This window comes from Pseudoliparis swirei, chromosome 19, assembly GCF_029220125.1.
Source record: "Pseudoliparis swirei isolate HS2019 ecotype Mariana Trench chromosome 19, NWPU_hadal_v1, whole genome shotgun sequence".
Classification (NCBI taxonomy): Eukaryota; Metazoa; Chordata; class Actinopteri; order Perciformes; family Liparidae; genus Pseudoliparis; species Pseudoliparis swirei.
In genome coordinates, this window is record NC_079406.1 from 8,028,962 (window position 1) to 8,042,370 (window position 13,409).

Genomic DNA, 13,409 nt, shown 5'->3' on the forward strand with positions numbered 1-13,409 from the left:
GCCAGTGTGTGTGTGTGGGGCCCTTCTTCGCTTCCTACCCACCCCTTACTTCAGCTACCCTTGCCAGGACCATGTCCAGGATCTCTGCCTTCCTTTTGATTTCAACTACACACCTGTGAACTGCATCCATTCTCAGTGTGCACACACTAGATCAGGGCGTTAGAAACACGTGACCCAAGGGCCAGAACCAGGGTGAATCTGGATGAATCTGCAAACTGTGAATTTCAATTCATTTCAATCATTCAATAAAATGCAGTGCTCGTCCTTTTTGTCCACTTGTCGTGTTGTCCTCATAATGGGGGCATTGGAACACAGAGTGAGACGATCAGAGCATTGTTTTGTATCCACATCTCTCTCTTTTCTAAATGTGTTTAATCGTAAATCACAATCCCATCATTACGCAGCACTGATGCAAATGTTCCACGTGCTGCCAAAACTCTCCTGTAACAGTTGAAGAGGTGGTTTTAAGGGTTATTACCGACCGTACAGTGTGTGTACATGTTTGTGTTTGGCATCCAATCTTGTGTCCACACAGCTGGAGTGTCATTACAATGTGTTGTGATTGCCTCTGACAACACACACACACACACACACACACATGCCCACACACTGTCCAAGAGGCAGTTGTTGTTGTGTATAGGGCCAAGGTCATCCATCTGTCCTAATATGTGTCCAACTAAGAACAAATTCACAGTCCATCAGTGGGATGGATAGAAACTGTGGGCTGGGGATAGCGTGTGTGTGCGTGTGTGTGTGTGTGTGTGTGTGTGGGCACACAGGACAGAGGAGGAGAGCCTGCCCTGGTGTCAGGGTTTATTTGTTGTGAATGAGTGTGGACTGTCAGGAAGTTGGTCGAAAAGCAGAGCTGACAGGGGAAGAGGGCCATAATGGCCTTCCAGGCCTAAAGTCCTCTGCGTAATGTTAGCCTGCTAATGGATCCAGTGACAGGTCCTGTCCCTCGCCGCTTCCACCTGTCCCAGCTGGACAACAAAGACTAACACACCCTTCACACATTCCTTTGAGCTGCTCTCACCAATGAAGATCAAGTGGGAGGAGAAACTTCAATTCCCCCTGTAGGCTGTACAGACGCCGGTGATGAGGCTCGCCACTGTGTCAAGGTACCGCTGTGTCATCGGGCCGTTCTGATTCAGACTGAAGCAGATATTCTAGGTGCTCGACAAAAGCGTTTGGAAATACAGTAACGTTGAAGAAAATAGATTTCCTGTCACTCATGAGAGATGTATCAGAGAGTGAAAAGACCTTTCTGACCAAATATTCTCAGGCAGTACATTCTTAAAGAGGAACCTCACCATGGATGGGCGTTGTTTTGTTGGTACAATAGAGTCCAGTCTATTGCACTTCTGAGCGGATATTTGGAAAGAACAATTTTAGATTTTTTTTAATTCGGAGACGTATAGAATGTTGCTCTCTCTGCCAGCTCATTATTTATTCTCTTCCTGATTACGGTCCCAGTTCAAATAGTTTTAACGATGTGAATTGAAACTCAACTAATCTAAAATTGGTTGTGATTAGTAGAACATCATGGTCTGGCATAAAATAAGTACGTTTAAGTCACAGACGCAGGTTAGAATCAGTCACGGTTGACTTTTGGTTTTGATACTTCGGTGGATTCATTCGAAACCTTTTTGTGATACGGGAAAAAGGTGACCCGGGAGGAAATGTGTTTCCCATAAAAGGTGGGAAGGTGGGTTTAAGGAGACCAGGCTTCTTTATCAGTCAGTCACCAGCAGCATGGCTCAAAGCAAGCTGAACTTTATCCCACAGCACTGCGTGGGTTCGTAAATGCCTACATCCTGACCACTGATATTCACCTTGGTAAAAAAAACAAAAGGAAAGTCGGCGCCAGACGGTAAAAGCTTTCGTCCGTGGCACTGTGGCTCTCTGACCCGGTATATACTAAACTCTGAATTTTAGTTTGTTAATGTTTTGCCAGCACTAATCAACTTACTATCGTACATCATTAGTTTCAGATAAATTCTATGCCGCAGAGAAGGGAGACTTTTAGCTCAGTATCATGAGTGCCTCAACAGAAGGTGTTATCAAATCAGTCTCTGCAACACACGCTTACAGCTGGATGTATACGTGACAAGAGGCATGGACAGTTCTCATGGGAATCAGAAAAAGACACACGCAGCCCAAGTCGACCAAGGTCTGTAGCTACATTGAATGTTACATGCACACTAATATTCCACTATGATTCTGAATATAACAATATTCCTAATTGGATACGGGTCATGTAAACAAATATATATATATATATTTGGATATAAATAATATAAAGGACTTATTTGGATAGAGCATTTGTTTCCAATTAAGACATGTGGGATATATTGTTTGGCTTTTAGAAGCATTCTTTTCACATCTACGTAGCACATTCAGAGAATACGTGTCTCGATTGTGTTATGGCAGTTAGCGATACGCGGCCTCTCGCCATTTTCTCAGTAGAGCTGCATGCCCAAGAGAACACACCTACTTTTAAACATTATGAAAGACTTGGATATCAGCAGACTTTTGGTCATGGGGCATTTCACATTGTTTGGATTGAGCACGGGTATGTTCATAAATTAATCATTGTCATTAGCCATGTAAATAGCTTTGTAGGAAAATTGTATTTTGCAGGTTTAAGGGCAGAACTACACATCTTGTGTGACTATGACACGCACAAATGAAAGCATGATTGAAGTCATTTTTCATTTTGGATTGAAATAATATGAAACCAAAGACTGCCTGGGAGCTAGGAACTAAAGCTGTGCATGAAGAATGCTGCCTGTTATATATTTGAACCAACCAACTGCATGTTCAAGGACATTGACTAGCTCTATGCTTCTTCACAAATCCATCAGCTCAGCTCTATAACAATGTCAGTTACTACAACTGAGATGTCTAAAAAGTAAAACTCCAATATCTCCTTCCATTTAAAGTGTGTTGAGCCCAGAGAGTGTTATGAAAGTTGGTGGTTCTCTACCAGTCTTAATGAAAATTCTAGGTCACTCGGTTTGATCGACAGGGATCCTTCCAGTCAAAAAATGGCTGAACCGCACACCATGAAGGTCCTAGTCAAATACCATTCAAATCAGCGGTGATGGAGCCAGGTCTGTGGCCTTTGTGTGGCTGCCATTTGGCTGGGGAATTTGCAGCTGGTGCCAGGGGACTGTCTGTGGTTTCAAACTGAGTTATGAGTTTATTTCATGTGGACCTTTACAGTCCACAGAGAAGGGAATAAAGCTCTTGCATAGAGTAGTAGCTCCGAGCCACAATGTTCCACTCAAAGAAGTGGTAAAATAGCAGTTATGCAGGTACAGGTCTTGTTATTTGTGGAAGTTTATTTCTACTAATGCACCGGAGCACATGATGAAGGGAAAGGGAGTGAGGATATGTGTTGAACCTTTAAATCATCAGTAAATGTGCAATTAGAGCAAAATCAAAGAAGGGAGATAAAAAGAAGGTGGCTTTTCTTGTAGTGTGCACTTCCTGTAGCCCTCCGTCTGAGCTCCTTGAAGCTACTAATCATTGATGCATGATAGCAATCCCCTAGCTGCTACTGACAGAATTAAATGTATGACCCGGGAAGGGCAGGGGCACAACCAAACCCATTCTTCACTCTAATATAGCCAAAGTCCTTCCTCTTTGGGTTTCACCGTAAAACTGACTCTACAGTTCCAGCACTTCCAGACTCTTTAAGACAGTTCGGGTGTAGTTTACTCAGAGCTATTGGTTGTTTCATGTCAGCAAATGAACAGTGAACGATGCTACTTGTCATGATATTCACACTACAAGTAATAGCGTCTCTTGAAACAGTAAACGTTGTCATATATAGCGTGTTAGGCGTATTCATATCGCCCAAACTCTATATAGAAGACAATACACATTGGTGTCAGGTTTACCAGACTGTTTGGATGTCACGGATGCAGCCTCCCATCACTGGCTGTACACTGTTCAACGGGTATAATATGTGACTGTACTACTGTGCGTGTCGGTTTATCCTGAGTGTAGATCGGCCCTTCGTGTTCTGATTTAGCAACAGCTGAAAAATATCCGACAGGTATAGCTCTGTCAGAGAGGTGATGTCTGGGATGTAGCCCCTACGCTGTGTACGGCATCCTGGCTGTATAGGAGCAGGACCCAACAGGATGAAGCAGGGAACGAAATCCTCAATCTCACTGAACACAGAAACTTAAAACCCTCCCAGATAATGTCGTGATCCTAAAGGTTTAACACTGTCAGAGAGTTGTGGTCTCGGACCAAACAGAGAAAAGGCAGACAGAGGGCAGCTTGGACTGGAAGCTAAAAGGTTTGGCTCAAAATCCCCTGCTGCTCCCTCCCCCACCATCCCAAAGCTCTCATTCTCCCCTGTCCCCACAGCTTCCTCCCATAACACAGCACACACCTTGCCCAGCCCGCTCTCATTCTCACCAATTACAGACGTGTTGTAGGGCTCTCGCCATTCGACGCAACGGCACAAGGCAGCGAACTCCATTGTGAACCCATCTGAGGCCATTTGAGTGGCAACTGCTCCAGAAGTCAGGTGACAAAGTCTCGACACAAGTTGTATAGCCGAAGAGGGATTATGACTAAACATCTATGGCTGACAAATTGGCAGCCAGGAACTCAATGAATTAAGGTTTTATTCCAACCAAATTGTGGAAAGAGACTCACCAAGATGGTTTTGTTGAAGCAATCACACTTCCATGACGGACGGACTCATTCAATAATGCTTGTCCATCCGTTTTTGTGTGTGCTCCTTATCAGTATGCATTTGTCTTCCTGCCAGGATTAATAAAGTACTTTAACCTTCACCCGCCATTAGCTATGAATGTGACAGAATTCTAAGTAATTGGAGGCTCCTTGCTAAGATTGCGTCTTGGAAATCTCTTTTCAGTTTTTATGTAAACATGCTTGTACCCGACTTTTTATCAAAGAAGATTATTTCTAACACGGTCGTTCATCTTGTGCAGTGATCAAATGATCAGATGATCTCGAGCTCCAACTGAGAGTCACGTCATTTCACTTATGGGAAAAAAATGGAACGGAGCTTCCACCTCCGGAAACCAAGTGGGATGGAAAACCTCAAGCCCCGTGCAGAATATTTGTCGTAGAGAAACTCGTGAGTATCATCCAAACACAAGTGACACGGCCAAGGAATGGCGGAACAGAGCAGGACTCTGGGAACAATTGATGCTGGATATAAAATCCCACCCTCCCCTGATGGAAAGCCACTGCGATCTTCAGTGGTGAACGTGCACTTTCATCCTCTCTCATGGAGCGTGTCCAGAGAAAAGGGAGAATCAATTAAGTGCCGTATTGATCAGACACTTCCGCGTCTTTTAAAGCTTCCAGATGAACGCCGTGGACTTTTGAATTGAAACGTTTGCCGTGAGTTGAACGCAGGTCCGTGTGGCAACTGCTGTATAGAGCCCGCTTTGCATTTCCTCCCTGCGTATTGACGTTGTGTCACCCCCACAGCGGCAGGTTGAATGCTAAGAGGATTAAGATGTTGCAGGAGGAGACAGAGGAGAGGAGAGGCACACTGTCTGCACTCCTCCTGTGTCACCTGGCTGTGCTTATAGGCTGCGCATCAGCTTACAGCTGTGATTAGACACGTCTACAGTAGAGGGTTGAATGAAGGGGTGCTAAGCCACCGGCTTGATCCGCATTCAAGTCCTGGAGGGAAGCTTTTATCCGTATTACCAGTCGGGCGGTTAATCGATAGGGCTGGCCGCTCGTCACAGAGATGACATACACTACCGTTCAAAAGTTTGGGGTCATCCAGACAATTTTGTGTCTTCCATGAAAACTCACTTTTATTTATCAAATGAATTGAAAATTGAATAGAAAATATAGTCAAGACATTGACAAGGTTAGAAATAATGATTAATATTTGAAGTATTAATTTTGTTCTTCAAACTTCAAGCTCAAAGGAAGGCCAGTTGTATAGCTTATATCACCAGCATAACTGTTTTCAGCTGTGCTAACATAATTGCACAAGGGTTTTCTAATCAGATATTAGTCTTCTAAGGCGATTAGCAAACACAATGTACCATTAGAACACTGGAGTGATAGTTGATGGAAATGGGCCTCTATACACATGGAGATATTTCATTAGAAACCAGACGTTTCCACCTAGAATAGTCATTTACCACATTAACAATGTATAGTGTGTATTTTTGATTAATGTTATCTCTATTGAAAAAACAGTGCTTTTCTTTGAAAAATAAAGACATTTGTAAGTGACCCCAAACTTTTGAACGGTAGTGTATTTCATACTATAGAAAAGAGCTAGCTAAAATGAGCTTGTCCATAGTTCACAATTCTGACTTTTTTTTTAAACTGGTTGAATATTATATATTTCTTTGGTCTCAAAAACCTTCCCAGATGAAAGCTAAGTGAGTCCAAGGGAAAAGCTGGAATGAACTCAAGTTACCCCCCTCCCTACACACTCACACCTGCTCACCACTCGCTGGTCAAATTGGAGACATTGGAGGGTGGGGATGGAAAGGAACGCCAGCCGATGTCTCTGTTCCTTTGATTGCACTCGTCGGGCCGGCACACCGGGTGCCGTACATCCTCTGAATGTGCATGCAAGCCCCATTAACTCATACGAGAAAAGCGTCGCTCAATCGTATTAGTTGCTAACGGATACGTTATGCGCTACTTAAGCGTGTTCATGCATAACACTGGTGCTGTGCTTGTCTTACACCATTGTAATGGACAACAATGTATCCAATGACACGATGAAAGCTCACGGCTCAAAGCGATGAACCTCCAGAGAACTCTCCGATAAATCTGCAGCTCTCCTCGGTTTCACGGAGTTTTGTAATGACTGTGCTTGTTCACTGTCTATGTCATTTACAGCAGGCAGCTGTTGAAAAAAGCTCTACAAAGCCACTGGACACACAGTTAGAGACGAGCTGGTGGATATAATGGAGCATTTAGCACCTGAAGAGACAGGTATTTGTCCCAGGAGTTGGTGGAGACCAACACACAGAGCCAAAAGAGTGAGAAATGGAACACAAACACATTGTTGGACAAGTCAACCTCAAAAAAGCTGAGACCATGACAGTGTTGTGTTCACTACTGGTTGCTGCTGCCTCCAGGGATCAACATACTATTACTTGTCAGGTTTGAGACACTAAACCAGCGGTCACTAACAGGCGGACCGTGGTCCGGACCCAGAAGTCTCTGGACCGAAAACCGATAGATAATTGCAAATTATGACATTGTCACCGCTTCTATTAAACTGGCGCAGCTTATCTAGCCTTTTACAGCTCTTGCTCAGCGGTCCAGGAAACACATCGACCAATTACACGCGCTGTAAATCCTCTCACGTGATGCTACGCGACCAATCACATATATGTATTCCGTTCAGCCCCACCCTCGACTCAAGTGCCATATTCACACACAGGGGAGCGACAGGAGAGACCCGATAGATGGAAAAAGTACGGGAGTAAGAGAATTTCACCCGATGCTCCAAAAAGAGAAATGTGTCAGCTTAACCAGAGCCTCAAATGTACAGACTGTTATATGTTTATTATTCCCACAACCAGATCCAAAGCAGTTTGTCTCACGTTCAGCGATGTTAAAAGCGGCGATGTGAAGCTCCACTACGAGAAAAAGCTCAGATCTTTTGAGCAAACGTACCGACTGACATCTGAAAGGAAGGCACTGAACAATAAACCTAAGAGCCCAATATGATCAGAACTCTGACACATGAATCACTGCTCAACAATGATGTTAACAGAGATGAGAAATGAGCTGAAAGAAATGGTGTAATAACCACAGATAAAGTCCCTGCAGACACATATATTTTTTAAGAGGACAAGTAAGATAATATCTTGGCTCTTTTGATTGATATCGTCTGAAGCCCGAATGAGCAGCAGGACAATTCAGATACATCTTTTTTTTCTAAAATGAAGTCCTTAATTTTAAGTTCCAATTTTTGAAAGCTTTCTGTTTTAAATCCAGCCTTTATTTGATTTGAAATAAGAGATGATAATGAATTCATTATTAGAGTATGTATTATTTATAATTCGTCAAGTTATTTGAAATCTGTAAAATAAATATTGTTAAGATGTTATTCAATTGAATTGTATTTATTTAATTTGACCGTCAGTTGTTGACAATACAGATATACACACGTTGATTCAACTGTTGGCTACTTCAATACATGTGGCACAAAATCATAAGGCACAACATGTTACATTATTGTGATGTTCTCGACCTTTGGATAACGAAATCCTCTCTAAGTGGACCTCGCTGAATTTTAGTTGAATACCCCAGACCTAGATGGTTTATTTCCCTTTCAAAGCTGTGGAACAGGGATTTCGATAATTTACTACAGTAAAAAGAACAACAGCACAATGTAATAACCTTGTTCCTGTTTTAAATGCTAGTGTGTCCAGGCTTTATGATGAACTTGAGCTGTGTCGTTTATTGTTAGTTAATCCAACGTTCATCCAGGTGTTGTAAACACTCACATACAAGTGTTTCCATCTGAACCTCTTAAAGACTAATAACTACATACAAAGATACATACATACATACAGACATACAAAAATACATCGATCTACACATAGATACACAAAGATAAATCTGTCCTTCTGGTCACATGACATCTATTGCACCTGTCCATCCTGGAGAGGGATCCTCCTCTGTTGCTCTCCTGAAGGTTTCTTCCTTTTTTTCCCCCTGAAGGGTTATTTGGGAGTTTTTCCTGATCCGATGTGAGGTTTTGGGGCAGGGATGTCTATGTGTACAGATTGTAAAGCACTCCGAGACAAATTTGTAATTTGTGAAATTGGGCTATACAAATAAACTGAAATGAATTGAATTGATACAGATATCCACACATACATACAGTATATAACTACATACACACCCACACCACACATACATAAAAATATCTATACATGAATACACACATGCACATATACTGTACATACACACATACATATTACACACATCTCTACATATATACATCCATGAACACATACATACATTGACACCTTCACACATATATACAAACATACAGACATACATAAATAAATGCACTGATTCATATACACACATAATCATAAATACATGCATACTTTAAATCAAGTTGTTAGGGACTTATATATTTCAGAGTTCTAAACAGATGACTTATGTATTTTTTTTTTTTATTATGGAAATGAATTCAAACCAATGGACATTAATCAATATGAAAGGAATCTTCTAAAGTGTGAAATGATGTCTCTTTTTTCGTTGAATTTTCCAACTTAGGTTTTCCCCATTCGTTTTTAGGGTTAATCGGACAGCCTGAGCCTAGATGGAAAGTATACATGTACATATTGTCCACATACTATTAAATCATTTTGCTGTGGACCTCAGGAGGCCCGAGAGCAAAGAATTCAATAATGTGTGCACTGAAAAAGCTTCATTTCTAATGCAGGTGAGGCTTCCTGGTTACAAAGTAGGTGCAGTAGAGGTGTTAGTAACTTCTGACCCTATTAAATTAATTAAGCCCCAGCTTATGATAATGGTGGGATGGAGTGAGAAAAAATGAGTCTATTGGAGTCTGGTAGTAGTCCCTGTGAAAGCCTCTCGCTGATGAGGCTGGAGTAGGCACACCGCACAAATGCATAACTTATTAAATTAGTGTCGGTCTCCACGGGATGCACAATAATTGCACTCCATGTCATTAAATTCAGCCTGCTTTTGGCTGTGCTTCACAGGCTCTTTCAGCCAGCAGTGTAGAAGGGTCCGCAGCCACTGATATCTGCATGCACTGGCCTTGTGTGTCTCTGTGTGTGTGTGTATATCTATCTATCTATATACATATATATATAAAAAATAATAATATATATATATATATACATATATATATATATTGTGGCAGCTGTGTCTGATTTGGCCTCGGCTGCTGGTGATTGGCAATCACTCAGCAGCCGAGGCCACCCTTATAAAAGCTCCCACTCGAGAGTGGAGAGGGGGAGGTGAGCAGAGGCGCATGTTTTGCGGTCTGCTCGGTGTTGTGTTTTGTGAAATAAAAGCATGTCTTTCAACCAAACCTCTTGGTGCCTGGCGGATCCTTGGTGCTGGTGGGGGAAACCCACGGGTAGCGGCAGCAGGCCTGCTACACTGGAGCCCAACGTGGGGCCCCTGAGGACCCAGTGCCTGAAAGGGAGGGAGCCAGACCAGGAGGAAGAGCTGATGAGCAGCTTGGGCCAGATACTGGCCCGGATAGAGGAGATGGGGCGGGCACAGGCGGAGGAGAGCCGCCTGTTCCTCGGAACCCTCCTAAACCCGCCGGCGCTGTGGCAGACTCCCGTTCCCCGTGACCCGTCGCCGCAGCCGACCCCCGAGGTCCGGGCCCCGTCGGAGCTGCCGACTCCAGAGCCCCAGGACCCGTCGGAGCTGCCGAACCCCGAGGTCCAGGACCCATCGGAGCTGCCGACCCCAGAGCCCCAGGACCCGTCGGAGCTGCCGAACCCCGAGTTCCAGGACCCATCGGAGCTGCCGAACCCCGAGGTCCAGGACCCATCGGAGCTGCCGACCCCAGAGCCCCAGGACCCGTCGGAGCTGCCGAACCCCGAGGTCCAGGACCCATCGGAGCTGCCGACTCCAGAGCCCCAGGACCCGTCGGAGCTGCCGAACCCCGAGGTCCAGAACTCGTCGGAGCTGCCGAACCCCAAGGTCCAGAACTCGTCGGAGCTGCCGATAACCGAGGTCCAGGAGCCGTCGGAGCTGCCGGACCCAGAGCCCCAGGACACGTCGGCGCTGCCGACCCCAGAGCCCCAGGACCCGTCGGAGCTGCCGAACCCCGAGGTCCAGAACTCGTCGGAGCTGCCGACAACCGAGGTCCAGGAGCCGTCGGAGCTGCCGACCCCAGAGCCCCAGGACCCGTCGGAGCTGCCGACCCCCGAGGTCCAGGAGCCATCGGAGCTGCCGGACCCAGAGCCCCAGGACTCGTCGGAGCTGCAGAACCCCGAGGTCCAGGACCCGTCGGAGCTGCCGACCTCCGAGCCCCAGGACCCGTCGGAGCTGCCGAACCCCGAGGTCCAGAACTCGTCGGAGCTGCCGACCGCTGAGGTCCAGGACCTGTCGGAGCTGCCGACCCCCGAGCCGACCCGTCGGTGGAGGGCCGACTCCGGATCCCCGGGCCCTGTCGGAGGTACCAGCTACCGCTGCTCCGGCTCCATCCCGGCCGGTCCCGGCTCCCCGTTCCCCGGCCCGGCGGGCGTCAGCTCCCCATCCCGAACCCCAGAGCCCCCACATCCTAAGCAGTCGACCCCAGAGCCCCCTCCTGCCGAGCCCGGTCCCGGTCCCCCAGGGCCCCTCCTCCGCCCAAGCTCTCATGGGGAGGGGGAGAGGTTAGGCCGGAGGGAGCCCCGGCCTAAATCGAGTGGTGGGGAGTGTGGCAGCTGTGTCTGATTTGGCCTCGGCTGCTGGTGCAATCACCAGCAGCCGAGGCCAAATCAGACACAGCTGCCACATATATATATTTAAAAAAACATATATACTGTATATATATATATATATACAATCCAGACACCATACTGTGGGGCAGGTCAATCTAACCAGTTCAACAATCAGAAGGAAGGCATTGTTAAGTGTTACATAGCTAGCAGTCTTTCTCTACAATAGTGAATGATAGACATGGATGTGATGGATACCCAAGAGATACAAACAATATTTATTTTACTAATGTGTAGATACATATCTGAATTGCTCTCAGCAACTACTAGCTTCTGTATCAATTGCAAATGGTGGCGGGTGGATACGTGTCATGCTGCAAATTGGTTTAAGACACAGCAAGAAGCACAGACTATTGATCCAAATTCAATTCAACAAAAATCACAAATTACTAATGTTTTGCATCAGAGGGCTTTACAATCTGTACACGTACGACATCTCTGACCCAGGACCTCACGTATTCTGAAGACGTGATTACAGAAACAAAAGGTCTCTATCAAACTTCACAACTTGAGAGAGAGGCTGGTAACAAACAGACTCCTCTCCGGGAAAAACTCCCCAAAAATTGAAAAAAAAACATTCACAGGGAAAAAAAGGGAAGAAACCTTCAGGAGAGCAACAGAGGAGGATCCCTCTCCAGGATGGACAGAAGCAATAGATGTCATGTGTACAGATGAGCAGCGTTACAGAGTTACAACACCTTGAATGAATATGACAGACATTATGAATAATTATTAGGCATGGACCACGATCCAGATTTTCTACAATCCATGAAGCAGAAGGAGGAAGAGCGGAGGAGGGGAGGGGGGCATCAGCAGGACCATGGCAGGGGGTAGGGCCACCAGGCAGGCGGCATTGCGAAAAAAGGCCAGAATGAAAGGACCCCCTCATCAATGGATTCACCATGACAACAGTTACATTGAAGGCAGAGCCTCCATTTTTAAACCAGTGGACACAGACATATCAATGCATGGAATTTTTTCACTGTGCACACTTACCGTTAAATAAAGGTCAGAGGAAAAGTTTCTATATATTTAAAGGACTAATTTGTATTCGGTTTTCCTTTAATTCATCATGTATCAGACTGTGATAAGGTGGTGGAATCTGACTGGATTAGTATATTTTAGAAATATATATTGATCATAGACTTAACAGATATGATTGTCTACTCAGTTGTTTTGTGGTTTAATGGTGAAAATGCATTGGATTTTAAATGTCAGACATCTACCTATATATTTTATTTTAGTCTGACAGCATTATGACGCTTCATTTCAGTCATCAAATGTCATAAAGTGAAATGCAATGACTTTTATACTGTAAATCACATTCACTATATTCAGTTTCTATTCAATTCAGTGTAGTTTATATAGGCCAATATCACAAATTACAAATTTGCCTCAGAGGGCTTTAAATATGCAGCCTGTTTAAAAACGGGACTTTCAAACATTCTTCAACCTAATCACGACCCTGCTCCCTCAGAACTATTGACCTGATCTCCATTATTATAGGAATTACGCTCAATCTGGAATAGCTGACATCAGATGTGTGCATAAAGTTACAGCGGTATATATATTTATATAAAATACTCTGAGCCGAGGGGGTCTTGACTCCTCAAAGAAAATGACTGACACCACATTAAAGCAATAACTTCATATTTTTCCGAGTAACAAATTCATATCCGTTACATTCTAACAGATGACAAGCCCCTGCTAATTAATGACGGTTTTGACAGGATAATCTTTAAAAACAGATTAACGCTGATTAAAATACTTTTAGTCAAAAGAAAGACACAACAGCAATGTTGTATAACTTACTGACACACAATATACTGTATATATGCTTATGTGAAAACTTGTACTTGAGTGGATACATTTAAACTATTGTATTAGCTTGTCCATTTTGAATTTGTCAGCCTTCTTGCTGCATGTCTTGTTATT